Source organism: Vulpes vulpes, chromosome 7 (genome assembly GCF_048418805.1).
Source record: "Vulpes vulpes isolate BD-2025 chromosome 7, VulVul3, whole genome shotgun sequence".
Lineage (NCBI taxonomy): Eukaryota > Metazoa > Chordata > Mammalia > Carnivora > Canidae > Vulpes > Vulpes vulpes.
The window spans coordinates 14,849,460-14,872,073 of NC_132786.1; positions in this window are offsets into that span (position 1 = coordinate 14,849,460).

A 22,614-nucleotide genomic window follows, 5' to 3' on the forward strand; every position below is an offset into this window, starting at 1 on the left:
GAAATTATAGACTTACTTTGTTTCTTTCAATGATGGCATCATTATTGTTAGCATTTGTTGGGATATAAAATATAAAGCACAATTTTTCTTGAGAATATTACACTATGAAGGGTATATCAACTGAACAAAGATGCAGTTTTCTTCTCTGAGCTGGAGGAAAGATGTGCAGCCTGGGGCTGATGGCAACCTCAACTTACACATCTTACACACCTACTTGGCGTCATCGATTGGTCCTATCATTATGAATATTCCCTTGTTATTCTGTACAGACTTTACAAATTGAAAGTGCATCTAGCTATTACATATAAATCAATACATCGGAAACCTTTCTATGGAAGTTTCTGCTCATCTGCTGATATCACAGCACCCAAGACAATCTTCCTCTGAGAATTACTTCAGTATTAAGAATTTCATGAATCAGTATTAAGAATTCATTTCATGAATTTCATTGTAGGGCAGCCCTGGTGGCTCAGCGGTTTAGCGCCGCCTGCAGCCCAGGGTGTGATCCTGGAGACCCGGGATTGAGTCCTTCGTCAGGCTCCCTGCATGGAATCTGCTTCTCCCTCTGCCTGTGTCCCTGCCCCCACCCCGGTCGCTCATGAATAAATAAATAAAATCTTTTATTAAAAAAAGAATTTCATTGTAGTTAAAGTATTTGTGGTATTCAGTATTTTAAGAGTTCTTTCTCCATTAATTCAATAGCCAGTTTTGCCACAGATTTTGCTCTTATTTTTTCCTTTGAGGTATAATTGGTATGTGTTACATAAGTCTAAGATGTACAGCCCTCTAGTTTGACATCTGTATATACTACAGAGTGATTGCCACTGTAAGTCTGGTTCCCATCTGTTACTGTAGTGACCCCCCTTCACCCATTTCACCCATAGCCCACGCCCCTTCCCTCTGGTGACCACATCTGTTCTCTGCATCTTTGAGTTTGTTTTTGTTTTGTTTGTTTTGTTTTATAGATTCCACAGATGAGTGAAATCATATGGTATTTATCTTCCTGTCTCACTTATTGCACATTTATCTTCTTCTGTCTCACTTATTGCACCCTCCAAGCCCATTCTTCTTGTCACAGTTGACTCCTTGTCACAAAAACTTGAGTCTTTTTAATGACTGAGTAGTATTCTGTGCATGTGTGTATATCACATCTTTGTCCAGTCATCCATCCATGAACACTTAGATTGCTTTTGTATCTTTTGTAGTGTAAATAATACTGTTGTAACTTAGGGGTGCATGTATCTTTTTGAATTAGTGTTTTGATATCCTTTGGGTAAATACTCAGGAGTGGAACAGCTGGATCAGATGATAGGTTCTAAGACCGGAAGCCAGGAAATGCCTAGAAAACAGGGCAGTAAGCTTCTTGACATTGGTCTTAGCAACATTCTTTTTGGATGGGACTCCAAAGGCAAGGGAAACAAAAGCAAAAATAAACAAATGGGACTATATCACGCTAAACTGTTTCTGCACTGTGAAGAAAACTGGCAACAAAATGAAAAGACAGGGCACCTGATTGCCTCAGTTGGCTAATCATCTGCCTTTGGCTCAGGTCATGATCCCAGGGTCCTGTAATTGAGCCTCCCATTGGGCACCCTGCTCAGTGGGGCGCCCGCTTCTCCCTCTCCTGCTTCTGCTTGTTCTCTCTCTCTCTCTCTCTTTCTCTCTGTAAAATAAATAAATAAAATCTTTTAAAAAATGAAAAGACAACCTACTAAATGGGAGAAATTATTTGCAAATTGTATGTCCAATAAGAGGTTAATATACAAAATATATAAAGAACTCCTACAACTCAACAACAGGTATCTTGACTAAAATATGGACAGAAGACCTGAAAAGATGTTTCTCCAAAGAAGACCTGCAGATGGCCAACAGATACTTGAAAAGATGCTCAACATCACATCAGGGAAATACAAACCAAAACCATAATGAGCTATGACCTCACACCTGATAGAATGGGTGTTATCATAAAGAGAAGAAATAAGTGTTGGTGAGGATACAGAGGAAGGGAAACCCTCTCTGCACTGTTGACAGGAATCAAACTGGTGTAGCCTCTGTGGAGAAGAGTATGGAGGTTCTGCAAAAGGATAAAGTAGAACTCACTTATGTCTTGCTAATTATTGACCTTAGTAGCTGTATGTGAGAAGAACAGATAGGTGTGGACATTACGAACCCAAGCACTAGTTCTCTTTTCAGTTGTTCTACTTACACAGCTTTGCCGTACACTGAATTGTATATTAGAGGAAGTGTAAGTGGGAGCCTTCAGACCTACTTTGCTTGAGAGCTGAAGTTGACTTGCATTTGAGTTTTTTTTTTTAAAGAATTTATTTATTTATTCATGAGAGACACAGAGAGAGAGGCAGAGGCACAGGCAAAGGGAGAAACAGACTCCATGCAGGGAACCTGACGTGGGACTCGATCCCGGGTCTCTAGGATCACGCCCTGGGCTGAAGGTGGCACTAAATCACTGAGCCACCCGGGCTGCCTGCATTTGAGTTTTAACCGTAAACATCCAGGTTTTTGTATGTGAGGGGACTTTGCCCCTCGTGTCATCTGCGTCAGTTAATAATAATAAAACATATGTGCAAAAGGCATGTGGTTGTTATAGACGCATTATAACAAGTCTTCTATGTGAGATGTTTCTGTCCACCCTCCTACCACATGCACACACATGTGGAAAGACATTCCCTATGAGGAATTGGAAACATGGCCATCATCCGTATGTGAGTGGGCTGTTCTTGACCGTCTGAGCTGACAAATCTAGTCTGTGTACAAGTTGCGTTTAATACATTTTTACATGTGTGTTATTTTCTTTTTTAAAATAATCTTAATTTCCTTATGGTTATTTGTTAATTTTATCCATTCTAGAGAAAGCCTTTGTGTGGTACCGAGTATGCTAGAACTGTCATCCAAATAATGATATATTTTTCTAGACTGAAGAAATCTAGATGTATTATTGTGTTTCATATCTTTAATACTTGACTGGCTTTAAACAAAATAAATAGCTGTTCATGCATGAGGGTTTTAGTTTTTGTCACCCAGTGAAATAGGCTTGTAGATTAGCCATATTCAGTTGAAAGAGAGGAAAATGCACTTGTTTTAATATCCGTGTGATCGAGATACCAAGCTACATTTTCCTCTCTAGCAGAGATGTGTCACACGAGGTTGTAGCTGTGTTCAGTGTAGTCCTGTGGATGGATGCAAAATGGAGGGAAACGTTGCAGTCTGAAGCATTGTCATCTTTTCTCCTAATGAGCCTAAAATTCTAACAAACAATGCACTTTTGGTTTCTTTTGTATTGTTTTTTTTCAGCAGGTATATATATGCTTTCATTTTATTCATATGATAGTTTACCCAGTACAGCTCTAGGCTCCAATACCTTAAAAAATAACTCTCCTTTCCATACAAATATCACATCAAAATTCAGGTCCAGATTAATTTCACACACATTAACCTCCAACAGTTAAGCAACTATTTCCTCTGAGATACTTGCTACTCTCATTTCACAATGGATTTGGTTCATATAAATTGATGAAGACAACAGAAAAAAAAAGAAAAAAAGAAAAAAAGAAAAGAAAATGAAAAGTGTTTTCTGGACTTAGGCGATTTTGCTTTGGTTTTTATTTTTTTTATTTTTTTATTTTTAAAATATATTTATTTTTTATTGGTGTTCAATTTGCCAACATATAGAATAACACCCAATGCTCATCCCTTCAATGCCCACCTCAGTGCCTGTCACCCAGTCACCCCCACCCCTCACCCACCTCCCGTTCCACCACCTAGTTCGTTTCCCAGAGTTAGGAGTCTCTCATGTTCTGTCTCCCTTTCTGGTATTTCCCACTCATTTTTTCTCCTTTCCCCTTTATTCCCTTTCACTATTTTTTATATTCCCCAAATGAATGAGACCATACAATGTTTGTCCTTCGCTGGTTGACTCAGCATAATACCATAATACCTTCTGGTTCCATCCACGTCGAAGCAAATGGTGGGTGTTTGTCGTTTCTAATGGCTGAGTAAAACCTAAATGCATTTGTTAAGTTTGTGGTGTCTTGGGAAGACCAGAGACAATCCAGTTACACATTCTTTTTTTTTTTTTTTTGTATCACTTTTATTGTTTTCAGTTGTTTGATACTGTTTATTACATGGTTCAGATATTTGACTGCTCTGGTTGAAAATGCTTAAATCTTCTGAAGCTTTTTGAGGACATTAATTCTCTTCTTACTTCTCCTGTCTACCGCTGAGCCCAGCACAGTGTCTTCCATGTGATGGTTTCAGATATCCGGTCGACTGATTTTTTTTTTTTTTAAATAAACTGACACCAAGAGGTTATAACCTGTAACTTTATAATTTGTAGGACAAAAGCTCTGGACTTTGAAGGGAAGCCGTGATCACTGCTCGATCCCTGCCCACCCCAAACTCTTAGGCCCCAGATGCAGCCACTCTGGACCCTTTGAGATGCTTGTCTGTTCTCCGCGTCCTTGTATCTGAAGAATGAGTATCTGCTGCAACTTCTTGGTTTCCAGGCTCCAGTGCTGTCCGCGTTCCTGCGTGGAAGGGACAGATTGGCGCCCCCTCGCATGCCTCCCCACGCACAAACTCACGCCTCCTCCCACCCGCGGTGCAGACACGGCTCTGCCGCAGAATCAGACCGATGGCCAGCGAGGGTGTTTCCTAACACGTAAGCACCAGGTGCAGCTCGGGAACCTGGGAGGCTCTCTTGCCATTTCCAGGCTCGCACAAGTTTTCATTTCTGGAAATTATGGTTCGTGAAGCAGGATGAGGCCTAATCAACATGGTCCGCGTGTGACTCTGGCTTAACAGTGCGGGTGTCGGTGGCCAACAGACCCCTCGCGGTCTGGAAAGCCAGCCGTGTGAGTCAGGGAGAAACAGAGCCAACTGGAGGTAAGTGTGTAAATAGATCTACTTTAAGCAGTTGGCTCACACGATGCTGGAGACTTGGTGACTCCAAAATCTGCCGGGGGGAGGCCGGCAGCTGGAGGCCCAGGAAGAGCAGACTTCTCCCTTGCTCAGGGGAGTCAGCCTTTTTCTAGGCAGGCCTTCACCTGATTGGACGAGGCCCACCCACATTATGGAGGGTGACTTGCTTTACTCAAAATTGCCTAATTTAAATATAAATCTCATCCAAAGCCACCCTCAGAGGAACAGCCAGAAAAGTGTTTGACCGGCTCTCTGAGACCATACTCCAGGTGACCTGACACATCAGATTAACCGTCACACCATCAGAAATTCATCCTTGAGTGGAAAAATCTCCACTTAATACACTCAAAACACAGCAGCTGTTGTGGCAAATACTGTCCGTCTTGCAGGCATCTCTCCTGCTCCGTGGACAGACAAGCCCCTTTAAAGGTCTTGGGAAATTCTTCACCCCTCTCCTGTTTGCTCTCTGACTGGTGGAACTCCTGTCTTTTTCTTTCTTGGTTTGCTTCCTTAGTTTTGGTGGTTTGCTGAGACATATTTTGAAAATATTGTCTTTCCATCTGTGGTTTGTGTTTTATTCTTTATAAGAGCAGAAGTTATACATTTTCATGAAGATTAATTTATCATTTTTTGTGTTTATGGATCATATTTATGTTGTATCTGAGAAATCTTAGTCCAACATAAAATAAAAAGACATTTTGTTATATTTTCTTGTGGAAGTGTGATGTTTCAGGCTTTACATTTAGGACTGTGGTTAACTTTATTTTTGTATATGATGCAATCAATTTCTTTCTTTCTTTCTTTCTTGATTTCTTTCTTTCTTTCTTTCTTTTCTTTCTTCTCATTCTTTTTTTTTGGTATTTATCTATCTCTAGCTATTTCAGCACAGATTTGCTGAAAAGACTTTTCTTTCTCTGCTCCCTTTTATTTCTTTTTCCGGTCTTATTGAAGTGGCTGAACCTCATATGAATGTCACACAGAACAGTGAAAAGTGGAGGCCTTGTCCTGTCACTGATCTCAGAGGGAAAGTGTCTGCTGCTCTTCTGTCAATGTGATGTTAGCTATGGCGTTTTTGGACACGACTTTAATCAGTTTGAAAAAGTTCCCTTCTGTTTTTAATTTGCTGGGAATGGATGCTGCTTTTTCTGCATTGAGGTGACATGTGCATTTTCCTTTCTGCCTATTAATATGGTGGATTATACTAGTTGATATTTTAATTTAATTTGATTATTTTAAAAAGATTTTATTCATTTATTCGTGAAAGACACACACAGAGAGAGAGGAGGAGACATAGGCAGAGGGAGAAGCAGGCTTCCTGCAGGGAACCCAATGCAGGACTCGATCCTGGGACGCTGGGATCATGACCTGAGCTGAAAGCAGATGCTCAACCATGGAGCCACCCAGGCATCCCCAATAGTTTAATTTTAAACCAACCTTGCATTGAACCCCAGTTGGTTGTGATTTATCTTTTTAAATATTGTTTTAAATATTGGTTAGCTTCAATTTATTAACATTATGTTAAGAATGTTTACACCCATGCTTGTGAAAGATATTATATATTATTATATTTTATTTTGGGAGAATGTCTTTGTCTGGTTTTGGTAGCAGAGACTTCTGGCCACTTGTGGGCAGGCCCTCATCCACTTCTCTGCACAGTTTGTCTAGAATTGGTTTGATTTATTTTTCTTTCTTTTCTTGATTTTATTTACTTATTTGAGTGAGTGAGAGAGAGCGAGTGCACGCGTGAGTAAGGGGAGAGGGAGAGGCAGAAGGAGAAGCGGACTCCCCACTGAGCAGGAAGCCCAACGTGGGGCTCAAATCCAGGACCCTGAGATCATGACCTGAGCTGAAGGTAGTTGCATGACTGACTGAGGTACCCAGGTGCCCCATTTTATTTCTTAAATATTTGGTGGATTCCCCCAGTCGAGCTCCCTGGGCCTGGAATTTTATCTGTGCTTTGGTTTTTACTACAAATTCAATTTTGTTAACAGACATAGGCTGTTTGTCTTCTTTTCTTGAGTGAGCTTTGGTAGTTTGTCATCCAAGGACCGTGTCCACTTTGTCTTAGTTGACAGAATTATTGGCATGTCTCTGTCCACAATAAGCCCTTATTATGCTCTTAATATCTATATATCATTTCTGATGCTCTGCATTCCTTTACGTTGGTCCAGATTTCCATCTGGTGTAATTTTTCTTCTGTTTGCTGGAGGTAAGTTCTTCTGGCTATAGTATGGATGGAAAATATTTTATTTTACTTTCATTTTTTGAAAGATATTCTTTTTGGGTAAAGAATTCTAGGTTTACAGTTATTTTTCTTCAAATGGTAAAGAAATTTCTTCATTGTCTTCAACGAGAAGACTTCATGAGAAGTTAGCACTCGCCCTTACCTTCATCCTTCTCTGTGTAGTTGTCTTATTTCTCTGCTGCTTTTAAGATTTTCTCTTTGTTTGTGGTTTTGGGCAAAATGGTACGACATGTAGTTTTTGTCATGATTCTTGTGATTGGGGTTCAATGAGCCTCTTTAATATATGGGATTATACTTTTGTAATATAAGTTTTAGGAAAGTGGGTCTGGATGGCTATGGGAGGACTGGGTTTGGGAAGGCTGCTCTGGATAGTCCTGGAGGGACTTTGAGAAGGTTGGCTCTGGGTGGCTGTCTCAGATGGCGCCATGGCTGAGAGCAGGGAAGTCACAGGTGCTTTAGGGCAGCCGATCACTCTCAGACTCTGTCTTGTCCAGATTCCCCTTCCTAGTGTGGGTTTCTCTAACTCCCCAGGCCAATATGGGACCCTCACATAGGTTTCCTTTGCACTGGGAAGTTGTCCCTCTAGTGTTTTCTATTGTTTAATTATGTTTAGTACTTCTCCAGTTTGGGTCTTTCTATGGATCCTAAGGCTCCATGAGAGCCTCTGACATTCTGTGTGGCTCAAAGTCGCTACTCAAGGATTGCTGAATTAGTGAGAAGGACCAGGTGAATGAGCTGTGTGCTGCTGTTCCTCACCATTCAAGTCTTCAGTTTATCATTTTGTCCACAGCTTCAGGTCCTACTAACCCCAAGTCTCTGACCATTTAGAAACTCTGTTCCAGGAGGTTTTGAGGAAAGTGAGGTGCCAGACTTTCTGGGGAATGTGTCTGGAAGGAGGGACCTGGGGGTTGAGGTGTCCAATAGCTGTTCACACACCACTAGGTGTTTCCAGATGTGCTGCCACCAGCTCCATACTCCTCGTGTCCCATCTACAAAGTGCTGCCTCTCTAACCACATGGTGAAAACTGAGCATTTGGTTATGGGGGTGTAGCAGGATTAGAACACTAATTATAGTGCTCTCTGGGGGAGCCTGGAGCACTGGAGTCACGGTTACGATTCTGATCTATGTGGGATTTACTTGAGTTCATTTTTTTTTCTTTTATTTCTACACTTGGTGTGACAGTAGGTTTACATAATGAATATGTGTCAAGGGTTTCAAGTCATAGTTTTTCTAGGGTTCCATCATTTCTTGAAAGAAAACAGATTTTTGATGTCTTTTGAATTTTGCAACAATGTGGGCTGGTCTACATGGACAATTGGTATGTTGTGAGGATTGAAGCTCATTCACGTATCATGTATCACATCTGGAAGCCCTGAAACAACACCAGGGACTGATGGTGCTGGAGTCCCTTAACGATCTGAATTGTCATGCTGTTCATTTGTTTGAAAACCTATCTTTGAGAGTCATTATAGCACAAAAGATGCAGAGGGAGAAATAGGGTGAAAGACGTGAGTTTGAACCAAAGATCTGCTACACAAAAATAATACAGTGAGGCCTCCAGCCTGGACATACTGGAGTAGACCTGCTTCTCCATATTCCTCTTTGCCTTGAAATAAAGCAAGAGGCAGAGAGAGGAAGGAGGAGGGTAGGCTACCGTGGGATCCGAGGGATGAACAGCAATTCAGTGGTGGGGATCTTACACTCCCCGACCCAACAGAGGGAGGTGGTCCAGGCCCTGAGGCTGGCAACAGGGGATAACAGTCTTTCCATCAAAGCAGTGGAAAGAAACACCCATGGGAGGGACTGACCAGGGACCCCATTCAGTGACAAGTGGCTGGTGAGGAGGTCATCCCTTTCCTGCTAGATCCTAGACTCCTTCCCTACCCTAGACACCGACCAGCTGGCTGGCTCTGGTAGAAAGAGTCCTGCCCGGGGTCACATGTTGTCATGGTGGGATTGAGGTTCCTTTCCTTGGCTCGGCGACACTGGGGAGTGTGTCTTGCTCTGCAAACTGTAGGCTGTGGTAAGCCTTAGGTAGCTACTGTAACCAGGACAGTGTGGTATCGGGGGATGATAGACACAGACTGATGAACAAAACAGAGAATCTGGCCATGGACCCACACAAAGGAGCCCAACCGACTTTCAACAAACATGCAAGAGCGCTTAAGTGGAGGAAGGCAGGTCTAACAACAAGTTGTGCTGGAGCCGTTGGACATCCACAGGCACACTCAGAAAACGAAACCTGACCTACACTTTACACCTTGAAATGAACTCTAAGTAGGTCCTGCACTTAAGTGTAAAGTGGAAAACAACAACTTTTGGGGGAAAAAAAGGGAAGTTCTTCAGGGTCTAGGGCCAGAGTTCTTAGGCTTGACACCAAAAGCACGATCCATAAAAGGAAGATGGATAAATTGGACCTCAGTGGAATCAAAAACTCAAACTCGTGCTCTGTGCAGGACCACGTGACCAGGATGAAAAGATTACAGGTTGGGAGAAAAAAATTGCAAACCATATGTTCCAAAGAGAACTAGTATCTAGAATAGATAAAACCTTACAAGTTAACAGTAATGGGCGATCCAATCACAAAATGGGCAGACGGCAGTCAGTCTCTTGACAAGGAGGTAGGGATGGCAGCGAGGCACAGGAGGTGATGCCCAGCAACACAGCCGTCAGGGACGGGTTATGGAAACCACAGTGGGACATCACTGCACACCTCTCAGAACGGTAACAAGTGACCTCTCTGTTGGCTGGACATGGGCCCCTGCACTCGCGGAGGGCAGGTGAGATCCAAGACACAGGAGGCCCCTCCTGGCTGGTGGGTGGTAGGTTGAATAAAGAAAGGAACGTACTTGCCAGGCTGGTCGTGGGTGGCTGCATGACCAGTGCGTCTCCGCCCCAGCCCGCTGGAATCTTGCAGTTAAGGAGTGAGCCTGACGAGTTTGTCACATGCCATCCAGGTGGTCCAGCTGCGTGGGAGCAGTGGGGCAGAGCTGCCATGGGAGCAGTGGGCAGAGCTGCGACCCGAGGGCGGGAGGGGATGGGCAGCCCCTGCCAGCCGGTGGGCTCCTGGGTCCAGCGGCCGTCACCCCTCTCTGAGCTCCTCCTGCAGCCACCAAACGTCGTGGGAACCTGGATCTCTCCTCCATGGCTGGCCGTGGTTAGATGGCACAGGCGCTGGGAGACCAGTCTGGTGGCTTCTTCAAAACTAAATGTACAGGGGACCCCTGGGTGGCTCCGCGGTTAAGCACCCACCTGTGGCCCAGGGCATGATCCTGGAGTCCCGGGATTGAGTCCCGCGTCGGGTTCCCTGCATGGAGCCTGCTTCTCCCTCTGCCTGGGTCTCTGCCTCTCTCTCTCTCTCTCTGCATCTCTAATGAATAAATAAAATCTTTTTTTTTTTTTAATAAATGTGCAGCTACCATGTGACCTAGAAACTGCACTCTCGGCATGCATCCCAGAGAAATGGAATTACTTTCCCTGGAAACCTGTCCATGAATAGTCAAAGCAGTTTTATTGGTAAGAGCCCCTGACCTGGGAGCAGCCCGGGTGGCCTGCAGTGGGCAGTGGTCACGCGGGCTGGGCCCATCCCTGCCACGGAGCACTCTCAGCCCCTAAAGTGAACGAGTTATTGCTACACAGGACCTGGCGATGTTCCCGAGGCTTAAGCTTTCGCAAGGTCACTGCGGGGTTCCCTCTATAGCACATTCGTGAAATGACAAAAGCTTGGAAATGGGGAGCAGAATGTTGGTGCCTGGGAGGGGCTGGGTGCCACCGCAGGGGCCACAGGAGGGACCTGCTGGGATGGACGGTCTGCGTCCTGCCCGTGGGGGGCACCACAGGAACCCACGGAATCGCACAGAACAGGATCGCTCAGAACTAACCCCACACGCAGCAGAAGCGGCAAACCTGGGGCTTCTGGTGTCTGGGCCTTTCCTGGTGGCGGCTGGCACCGGCTCTGAGCACCTGCCGCGGGGCCGGGGGCCTGGGCCCTGTTGGCTCCTGCAGCTGCATCTGAGGCTACGGATTTTCCCCACGAGAACCTCATCTGGGGAACAGTTGATGAGCCCTGCGTGAAGAGTCTAGAGAAAGGTGAGCCTCCAGCCGTCAACCAGGGCCTCCAGCCGGCCGGCAGGGACAGAGCCGGGGGCCGAGCCCTGCTCCTCTGCACCCCACACGCCCCTCTCATGCCATCCTGGCCACTCCTGGCTTCCCTCGTGACAGACACTGAGGCCTCAGTTTACCTAGTCTTCTGGGGTCGGGGTTAGGTGTCAAGTGCAGTTCCCACGGGAGGTTAGCAGGAGACACAGGTGCTGCCCCAGGGAGCTCTCAGGTCAGCATGGAAATCGGTCCCGTTTCCCAGATGACAAGGCCCGCTACTTCTCTGGAAACTCTGGGTGCCCAAAGGCTGGGGGGGAGCAGAGGGGAGCTCAGGCTCCTGAGGCCTGCAAACAGTGGCCCCAGGACCAGAACGAGCGAGGAGGGGCCAGGCTGGCAGCCCACAGGAGCGGCTCCACCGTTGCTGGACTTGCCGCCAGCGTCCTCCGCTGCCCGAGGGGAGCCAGGCCTTCACCTGCCCGGATCGCTCCCTTCTGCCCTCTGCGCACTGGCTTCAGGTGTCTCGGTGGCATCCTCTACCGGGTCCTGCTCCCCCCGCCTCCCGGAGGGCGGGCCCGTCTCTGCAGCTCCCACCCCACTGTCCTCTGCCAGGTTCTCCACTGGGTGACCCAAGGGACATGGGTGGGCGGTCCTGCCAAGTCCTTGGCCACACCCAGCACACCGGCTTCTTAGAACTGTCATCCTGGTCCCGCTGTGCAGAGCAGCCTTACGGGAGAGGCAGCGTCCTCATGGCCCCGGGCTCAAGGTCCTGTGGGTGTGCAGACCCCAGCTCGGCCTGTGCCCCCGACCCCACAGCCTCATCTGGGACCAGCGCAGAGCTCCGGGGCCTGGGGAACACATCCAATGGTGGTCCTGGTACCCAGCACACTTCTGATCACTGAGTGGAAAATGTTCTGGGCCAATTCCAGCAGGTGTGTGTGTGTGTGTGTGTGTGTGTGTGTGTGTTGGGGTGGTTGCCCTCCACCCAAGAACTTTCCACAACACCAGCTGGATGTCCTACAATTCCCCTGGATTTTGACAGTATTTGGAAACAGCATTTGACCTCACGAATGAGTGCCCAGACCTGGAAGATTGTCCCGTGTCCTATCCCCCATCCGTCCCCTGACTACCCACCCCAACACCCACCCTATGTCACCCCCAGGCTGTCACCAGTGCTTCTGACCAACCAGCTGCAGATTGGAGGCTCTGGGGACCCCCTCCTTGGGGTCAAGTAATTTGCTGCAGCAGCTCACAAGATCAAGTAAGAGAGACACGGACGTTTTCCAGCTTGTTGAAGGATGTGATAACTATCATGTATACAGGTGCACAGCCAGAAGGGAGAGCTGCTGGGGGCAGGTTGTGGGGGAGGCATGGGGCTCCCAGGCCCCCCAGAGCCCACTGTCCCCATGTCACCTGCTCACCAGCCCGGGAGATCCCCAGACCCCGTCCTTGTGGGGGTTTATGGGGCTTCATCCCAAGGACGGGATTGATGAAATCACCAGTCATGGGTGTGAGTTCACCCTGCGGCCCTGCCCCTCCCGAGGTCAGGGGCTGGGGTTGGGGCTGGGGCTGGGGGGCTCCCACCTGTAAGCACGTGGTCAGCCCCCTGGCAACCAGCCCCCCATCAGGTGTTTTCCTGACCTCACCTCCTTAGCATAACAGGAGACACCTGAGCTCCCGCCTTAGGGAATCCAGAGGGGCTTAGGCAGGGGGCTCTGGAATGCACCAGAGACCAAGTCTGTCCTTCTCACCAGGAATCACAGGAACTTATGTCACTTTATGGTTTTTGAAAATCCTTCATTCTCTTTGATCTTGGTTCTCTCTTTCCCCAGAGATTCCTGATGGGCTCACTGGTCTCACTGAAAACAAGTGGGTTTGAGTCTGAGGGTGGACAAGAGTCTTAACAACCTGAAACCAGATGCCCAGGGGACCTGGGGGTGATAAATAACCATGGAAGGACTAGACAAAATGTTCCCTCCTTCTAGTTTTTGTCTGCCTTCAGGGCTTGGCTCACACACTACCCTGCAGACCAGCCCGCCCCCCACCCAGGCAGAAACTGTTTCTCCCTGCGACGTCACCTGTCACCATGTCCCAGTGTGCCAGAGTGCTCCTCTGTGTGAGGTCCATGGCCCAGAGGGAGGGAGCCACCTGGGCTGTCCTCGCTTATGGCTCTGGGCTCAGCTTGCCAAGGGCTGACACTCAAGTGTCTGTTGGGAAACACCAGAATCTTATTCCTGGATGTATATGACTTGTTGAGTGGATGAAGGAATGATGAATAGTGATGTCCCATGTGTCCAGGAGCCGCAGTGTCCGAGCCGGGGACTGTCTGCCACCAGGGGCGTCTGAGACCAATGGAGGGGCGCCTGGCCAGCATCAGGCCTCACACTCGCTCCCATCTTGGGGTCTGAGTCCCCACTTCCAGGTGCTCATCTCGGGGAAGTCATCCGTGGGAGGGTCCTCTGGGGGGGTCAGTACTCCGCACCCCCCACCCTCCGACTCAGGGATGGAATCCACGGTGGGAACCGGAAACGTTGTCAGAAGCAGAGGGGATGGCAGCATAGGGACCCCTGTAGACACCCCCATCCCAGGAAGCAGGTCAATAAGGCCACCTTCAGAACCACCATGAGTTCCACCCGAAGTCTCACAGACGTGCCCAGCCGGCCTCAAAGGGTGTGGCCCTGTGCAGCACACGGCAGCCAAAATGCACGGGGCACATGCTCTGCACCTGGCACCTTCCTAAGCACCTGTTGTCCTAATGGCAATAGTGTGGCCCACGTGACAGGGGGCCAGAGCCATGGGCGGGGAAAGACATTGCACCAGCGCCGATGAGTGGCAGGAGGTGTGCACAGCTCAGGGCGTGGGGCTCAGATCTGAGCCTGAACCGCCAGGCCCACAGACCCGGGCTGCGACCCTACCGTCCATCCCATCTGACGACGGGGGCCGTGTGGCCAGACTCTCTCACTTTTTTTTTAGAATATCATTTATTTATTTATGTATTTATTTGTTTGTTTGTTTGTTTATTTAAGAGAGACAGAGCTTGCATGGGTGGTGGGTGGTGTACAGAAGCAGCAGGAGACAGAGAATCCCAAGCAGATGCCCCACTGAATGTGGAGCCTGACCTGGGCCTTGGTCTCATGATCCGGAGATCATGACCTGAGTGGAAATCAAGAGTCTGAGGCTCAACCACCTGAGCCACTCAGGAGCCCCTGCTTTCACATATTTAAAGGAATAGATCCATACAAAGTATGGTTTCAGACCATAATGAAATTAAACTAGAAATAAATAGCAGAAAGATAACTGAAAAATCTTCAAGTATTTGCTAATTTAAACAACACATTAAAAAAAACCCTTTAGATCAAAGAAGTCTTGAGAGAAAATACATTTCTTGTAATATTTTACCTGGTTTTGGTATTGGGTATTGGTGTAGTGCTAGGAAGTGTGTCTGCTTCCTTTTTTGGGGATAAAGCTCTGGAAAATTCAACTTATCAAAATTTGTGAAATGCAGCTAATGCAGTTGGTGAAGGGGAATGTACGGCATGGAAATGCACATATGAGAAAACGAGGATCTAAAGCTGGTCATCTGAACTTCCGCTGTGGGAAATGGAGTAAGACGAACAATTTAGGGCTCGTGCAAGCGGGACGGAGTACATCATAACAATTAGGCCAGAAGTCAACAACATTGAAAACAGGTACACAATAAATAAAATCAACAAAATGAAAAAGTAGGTCCTTGGAAAATCAGTAAAATTGAGCAATCTCTAGCCACAGATGTGGAAAAAATATTTGTAAATCACCTTCCTGGTAAAGGCTGTGCATCCAGAATATACAAAGAACTCTCACAACTCAATAATAAAGAGCAAGCAACTCAATTAAAAAATAGACAATGGATCTGGTTGGCCGTTGCCCTAAAAGCAATACACAGGCCTTGAGTGAGGATGCACGGATTCCAGACATCACCTGTCACTATACGGGGCCACGGCATTGAGATGTGACCAGAGCTTGTCAGAACGACTGGAATGGGGGCACCTGGGTGGCTCAGTTGGTTGAGCATCTGCCCTTGGCTCAGGTCATGATCGCAGGGTCCTGGATCAAGTCCCTCATGGGGCTCCCAGCTCAGAAGGACTCTGCTTCTCCCTCTCCCTCTGCCCCTCATACTCTCTCTTGCTCTTACATACTCTCTGTTTCAAATAAATAAAATCCTTTTAAAAAAAAAGAATGACTGACACATGAAAATGGTTTTATACCAATTTCTGGCGAGGATGTGGAGCAGCAGGAGCTCTCATTCACTGCGGGTGGTAATGCGAAATGGCACAGCCGCCTTGGAAGACCGTTCAAAGTCTCGGATAACACTAAACAGCCTTACTGAATGATCCAGTAATTGTGCTTCTGGGTAGTTTTCAACAGATTTAAAAAATGATATCCATACAAAAAGCTGCATATGAAGCACCCTTATTCACAGTCACCCCAGTGGGAAGCAATGACGCTGGGCTTCGGTAGGTGAATGGGTACACCAACTGGTCATGAGTATGGTGGGATGCCACTCGGTGATGAAAAGGAGTGAGCGACCCTACCGGCATGGGTCTGAGCTGTATATTGAGAAGTGAGAGGCTACATGGTGTTGATTCAATTGATAGGACATTCTGGAAGAGGCCAAAGTGTAGAAATATAATAGTGTTGGTAGACAGGTTGCTCTCAGTGGCTCAAGGATGTTCATGAGCTGGGAGGTTGGAATGCTCAAAGCACCAGGGAGCTTTAGGCAGTGACGCTTGGATGGTGGATACATGACCCTGGGTGTTTGAGAACACAGGACCTTACAGCACAGAGTGAACCTTCATGCGCACAACTTAAACTCACACGGGAGTTTGGGGATCCCAGGTGGAAAACAGACTGAGAAAGAGCCGTCACAGGTGTGTGAAGGAGCTTCATGAAAAGGGTGGGGGTGAGGCACTGGCCCTCGTAACTTCAGAGATGAGCAGAGGCCATAGGCTAACTGTGGAAGGACCAGTTCACAGAACTGTGCTCCAGCCAAGGAGCTGCTTCTCGAGGTGGAAGAGGGGACAGCTCTGGAACTGCCGCGTGGACGGGGCACTGCACAACCAGGCGAGTGGATGTGGGCGGCGGGAGCGGACTACCCACTGTGACAGAGGGAGCCCACAGACAAGCAAGGGAGGAGGGAGCAGTGGACTGAGAGTATTGGGTGAAAGTCTGGGACCAGTGTGAACTCGTGTTCAGCTAGTGTAGACTCAGATGGAGCACGTAGCAGTGGCTACCGATGTGTGTGTTCACGTGGGTTAGCACACACATGTTCTGTTTCCCTGGGAGCCGGGGGCCTGGAGGCCGTGAGGCCTCATCACGACCTGTGCTCAGCACTTGATTCTCCCCTCCTCTGGGAAAGGGCCCCACGGCTGCTGGGAGGACCGGCTGGTTCTGGGCCCATCAGAGAACACAGGAGGTGAGCATGGAGCACCTGGTGGCACTAGGACAGGAGGTGTCTGAAGAAACAGGATGATGCCGCGGAGACAGAGGAGCCACACGGAAGACGGGCCCATGGCCAAAGCTGGGGCAGGTATGGCAACACATGAAATAAAGTAGTAATTGGTTGACAACCCATAGAATAAAATAAATATGCATGAATGTGCTATAAATAAATGGAAGACTAGACAAATCTCTCACACAGAAGAATTCAAGGAGGTGGAATGGAACACAGCTCCCCATCCCTCAAATGTGCACAGCGCCTTCTCTCCGAAGCGCCCAGCATGCAAAGGGGAGAAACCTCGCAGACACGACCTCAGCCCCGTGATCCCGGTGACCACACCAGGAAACGAGTCCTGCTGGTGGCACGTGCCCTGGCTCTGATGGACAGGGGCGCTCTTCCTCTGTGGTCTCCTGAGAGCCCATAAGCCCAGTGTAATCGCTGGAGAACACCAAACACTCCCAAGTTTGCAGAAATTATGCAAAACACCTGACCAAGATTTCTCAGAACTGTAAAAATCATCCAAAACAAGAAAAAGTTTGAGAAATGGTTACAGCCCAGAAGAGTCTAGGGACACGTGGCAACTGAATGTCATATAGTGTCTGGGTGGCAGGGGGGAGAGGGGACCTGGAGCAGAAAGAACAGGAATACAAAACTTTATCAATGTTAGTTGATAATGATCTGTCGATATTGATTGATCAGCGGAACCATACTAAGATAAGGTGTGGGCTCTAATTTAATAATACACACGATATATAAGTCAATAAATAATATAACCGTTATTGCATGTGGTGTAGGGTATATGAGAACTGTGTCATCTTCACACTTTTCTGTAAATCTAACACTATTCTAGAATAAAATGTTTGTTTAAAAATGATCTCCTTTTGTAATAAATGTCTCCAAAAATAGAAACCACTCAGATTATTAAAGTAATCAAATCATTCTTGCTTGTTATTCAATATTAGTAATCCATGTTTCACTGAATGGAGAGAAATGAATGTTTGTTTACAAAAACACAATACAGTTATAGATTGCTCCTTTAACTTCCTATTTTTAGTTAATAAATTGAAATCCAATCCCTTTTTGTAACCTCCAAAGGACTCAGTGATTACCTGGGATCCCTGGGTGGCGCAGCGGTTTGGCGCCTGCCTTTGGCCCAGGGCGGGATCCTGGAGACCAGGGATTGAATCCCACGTCGGGCTCCCGGTGCATGGAGCCTGCTTCTCCCTCTGCCTGTGTCTCTGCCTCTCTCTCTGTGTCTCATGAATAAATAAATAAGACTCTTTAAAAATAGATAAAGTCAACGTAATATTAAAGGCAAAACTGTCAACACCGTGTTTGGGGATGATGGTATTTTAAAGTGGAATATGCACCCACAGAAGCCAGGAGGACGGAGGATTTTCCGGGGCGGATGCTGTTAAGGCAAGGCGTGCTGCGGGAAGTAGGGACGGCTGTGCATTGCACGCTGCAGGGTGGTCCCTAACACGTATCACGGACACGTGTGGCTGGAGGGCTAACGATCTTGTTGTTTTACGGGACTCTGTGGCCGGGACTCTTTTACAAGCCCATCATGTTGAAACCTACCTGTCAGTCAAAAAAAAAAAAACAAAACATATCTCAAGAAATTATGTAATCCAATGAGCTCAGCACCTTTCCTTCATCCTTAACGGTTCCTCGGAGGGACATTTAAATTAGAGCGCTCCATGCTGCACGTTGGAAGGAACAGAGCCTATTCGCATGGGGATTTGCTCACCTTTCTGACACATTCCCCCGGCTGGGTCCCAGGGAAGCACCACACTGAAGAATGTGGACGTGTACGAATTTTTACTTATTTATTTTTGGCCAAATGCTAAATGAAGAGTTTTTAAAATATGATGAAGTTTCAAATAGGAAGTTCCTAAACAAATCTGTGATTTAACCAAGCGCAAGGGGTAGACTGAGGGTCAGGGCTCATCTGCTGATGCAGGCCACTGGGGGAGGCAGGGCCGTGTGCCCGCAGGTCCAGGGCACTGGCCACACGGCTACCAGCACCCACACCCGGCCCACCTGCTCCTGAGACAGCCCCGTGCACGCTCGCCACCTCCTGCCCAGTGGCAGGGCCCGGCCACGCCATTGGGGCATCCGCGCAAGGCGCAGTCTGCTCCTGTCCTCCCGTTTCTGGTTTCCGCGGGGACAGCACTGCAGGCCTCCGTGTCACGGCTCGGTGCGTGATGTTCGGGCGCACAAGAGACGCCACGGTGGTGAAATCAGCCTCCCAGTAAGGGATGATGGTAAAGAAAATTTAGGTCGCAGCAGAATGACAGACGCTCCATGTTCTATCTTCATGGAGAAACCGTCTACTTCTTTCAAATACGTCTCCTGGCGGCTCCTTCCCAGGATTTTCTCAACTTTGCTGACTTCCGACTGCAGGTTCCACGTCCTCCTGGTGGCAGGAGAGTTGGGGCAACACCTGCAGCTCTCTGTGGGGTTCTTGTACCTAAACTAGGCTCGCCTTCGCTGCTTGCTTGCTTGCTTTGTCTTTCTTCCTTTTAAAGTTTTTATTTAAATTCCAGTACAGGGGGTCCCTAGGCAGCTCAGTGGTTTAGCGCCTGCCTTCAACCCAGGGTGTGACCCTGGAGACCCGGGATTGAGTCCCATGTCTGTCTCCCCGAGCGTGGAGCCTGCTTCTCCCTCTGCCTGTGTCTCTGCCTCTCTCTCTCTCTCTCTCTCTCTCTCTCTCTCATGAATAAATAAATAAAATATTTTTATAAAATAAAATAAATTCCGGTACAACCAGCACACAGGGTACTATTAGTCTCAGATGTACAACACAGCGACTCAGCACCTCCCTGTACCACCCGGTGCTCCTCACGGCAGGTGCGTTCCTTCGTCCCCGTCACCTGCCCCCCATCCCTGCCCCTCCCCTCTGCTCACCAGCAGTGTGTTCTCTAGACTGGAGTCTGTGTCCTGGTCTGTCTCTCTCTCTTGCCCCTTCGCTCCTTTGTTTTGTTCCTTACATTCTACATGAGTGGGGATCCCTGGGTGGCTCAGTGGTTTAGTGCCTGCCTTTGGCCCAGGGCGTGATCCTGGAGTCCTGGGATCGAGTCCTGTGTCAGGCTCCCGGCATGGAGCCAGCTTCTCCCTCTGCCTGGGTCTCTCTCTCTCTCTCTGTGTGTGTCTCTCATGAATAAATAAATAAAATCTTAAAAAAAAATTCCACGTGAGTGGGATCATATGGTGTTTGTCCTTCTCTGATTGACTTGTCTCGCTGAGCGTAATGCCCTCTAACTCCATCCACGCTGTTGCGAATGGCAAGATTTCCTTCTCCTTGAGAACTGAGCGATTGTCTGTTGTGTATATATCCCGTCTTCTTCACCATTCATCCATCCACAGACATCTGGGCTCTTTCCCTACTTTGGCTATTGTGGACATGGCTGCTGTGAACCCCAGGGAACAGGTGCCTCTTTGGATATATATTTTCATTTTTTTTTTTAAGATTCCATTCATTTATTAATGAGAGACACACAGAGAGAGGCAGAGACACAGGCTGAGGGAGAAGCAGGCTCCATGCAGGGAGCCCGACGTGGGACTCGACCCTGGGTCTCCAGGATCTGGCCCTGGGCTGGAGGCTGTGCTAAACCGCTGAGCCACCCAGGCTTCCCTATTTTTGTATTCTTTAGGTAAACACCTTGCAGGGAAGTTTCTGGGTCATAGGGCAACTCTGTGTTTAACTTTTTTGATGAGCCTCCATGCTGTTTCCCAGAGTGGCTGCACCAGTTCGCACTCCCACCAACAATGCACGAGGGCCCCCCTTTCTCCACATCCTCACCAACACCTGTTGTTTCTAGTATTGTTAATTTTAGCCATTGTGACAGGTGTGAGGTAGTAAGTCAGCATGGGTTTTTTAATTTTTTTAATTTATTTATTTTTGCTAGAGAGAGAGAGAGAAGGAGAGAGCGAACATGCACAAGCTGGAGTCAGGGCTAGAGGGAGAAGCAGGCTCCCCGCTAGCAGGGACCTGATGTGGGGCTCCTTCCTAGGACCCCGAGATCATGACCTGAGCCAGAGGCAGACGTGTAACCCACTGAGCACCCCAGGCGCCCTCATTGTAGTTTTGGTTTGTGTTTCCCTAATGATGAGTGATGTTGAGCATCTTTTCTTTTCTTTTTTAAAAGATTTTATTTATTCATGAGAGACGCACAGAGAGAAGCAGAGACACAGGCAGAGGGGCAGGCTCCCTGCGGGGAGCCCGATGTGGGACTCGATCCTGGGACCCCAGGGTCATGACCTGAGCCAAAGGTAGACACTCAGCCACCGAGCCCCCCAGGCGCCCCTTGAGCATCTTTCCTGTTGGCCATCTGGATCTCTTCTTTGGAGAAATGCCTCTTCATATCTCCTGCCCATTTTTACATTGGATTATTTAGATTTTATGTTGTTGAGCTTTATGAAGTTCTTTACATATTTTGGATATTTAACTCTTTATCGGATCTGTCACTTTAACCCATTCAGGGACTTCCACGGCACTTCCGCCCTCCTTCCTGCAGGATGATCCTAGCATGTGACCGGGTCTTGCATGAAAAGCAGTGCATGAGCGGACCTGAGAGGGAGCTGTGGGCATCAGGAAGAGGCCCTGCGGCCAGGGCAGGGGCGTCCCACATTTCCTCCGTAGTCCCCTCAGTGGCACGCATGCTTGCTGGGCTCCAGACAGGACCTGCTAAGAGGCCTCTGCCTCCCCAGGGTCACCACTGCCTCTCTGTGTGCACCCCAGCTCTCGTATTTCAGACTGGTTCACCGGCTGGAGCGTCAAGGGGTCCCAACCCGCAGGTTCACTGCTTCCCGGGGGAGAAGCAACTCTTGGCCTGTTGATGGACTAATTCCCCCACCCAGTCACTCAACAAATATGTGCCGAGCGCTGTCCTGCTCCCAGCACCCCCGGAGGAGCCCTCGGACGGCCGTGCAGCCTGAGGACCGTGGTGTGACCTGCCCTCTGGCCCCTGGCAGGTCTCCCTCCAAAGATAAAGGATCGTGCTCTGCACTCGGTCTGTTGGAAAGAATATTGGGGTCATTGCCACTGTCTTCTCCTTACAGTTTATACAAATTGACTCCTTTAAAAAAATAATTTATATATATATATATATATATATATAATAACAAATAAAGTATAATAACCAGAGTTAAATCATGTTCAGGAGAGACACCGCCACCTTAGAACTGAATTGGAAATATTGGTCTAAATCTGTGCTTTCAACAAAAGCGACCCTGTCCTACTCCGCCAGCTGGAATGGTCTTGCGGCAATGCCATGGGAAGTGATCCCCGGAGCCTCCCTCCGATGCACGGCGGAGGGGAGACGTGTGCCTGGGATACATCTTTGTGTCATAAAGCAAGGAGAAATGAGTGATTAAAGATTTAAAAATAATGAAGGATTAAGAGACACAAGAGCCAACCTACATGGGTTGTGAAGCCAACGTTGTGGTAATTTGGCCACCAGACGGAGAGTGATGACAATGATGGAAAAAGCCTAAATATATAAAAAGCCATCAGGCCCCTGGGGGAGGGAAGGGGTTTTCAGTGGGAGCAGAGTTTCTGTTTTGCACGGGGAGGAAGTTGTAGGAGTCTGACGTGAGGCATGACTTCAGTTAGCTCGACTGTCTTGTACCCTTAAACATGGATTATATGGCAAATTTTATGGGATGTGTATTTCTTTTTAAAGATTTTATGTATTTATTCATGAGAGACACACATAGAGAGACGCAGAGACCCAGGCAGAGGGAGAAGCAGGCGCCCTGCAGGGAGCCCTACACAGGACTAGATCCTTGGTCTCTAGGATCATGCTCTGGGCTGAAATCAGGTGCTAAACTGCTGAGCCACCGGGCTGCCCCTGTGGG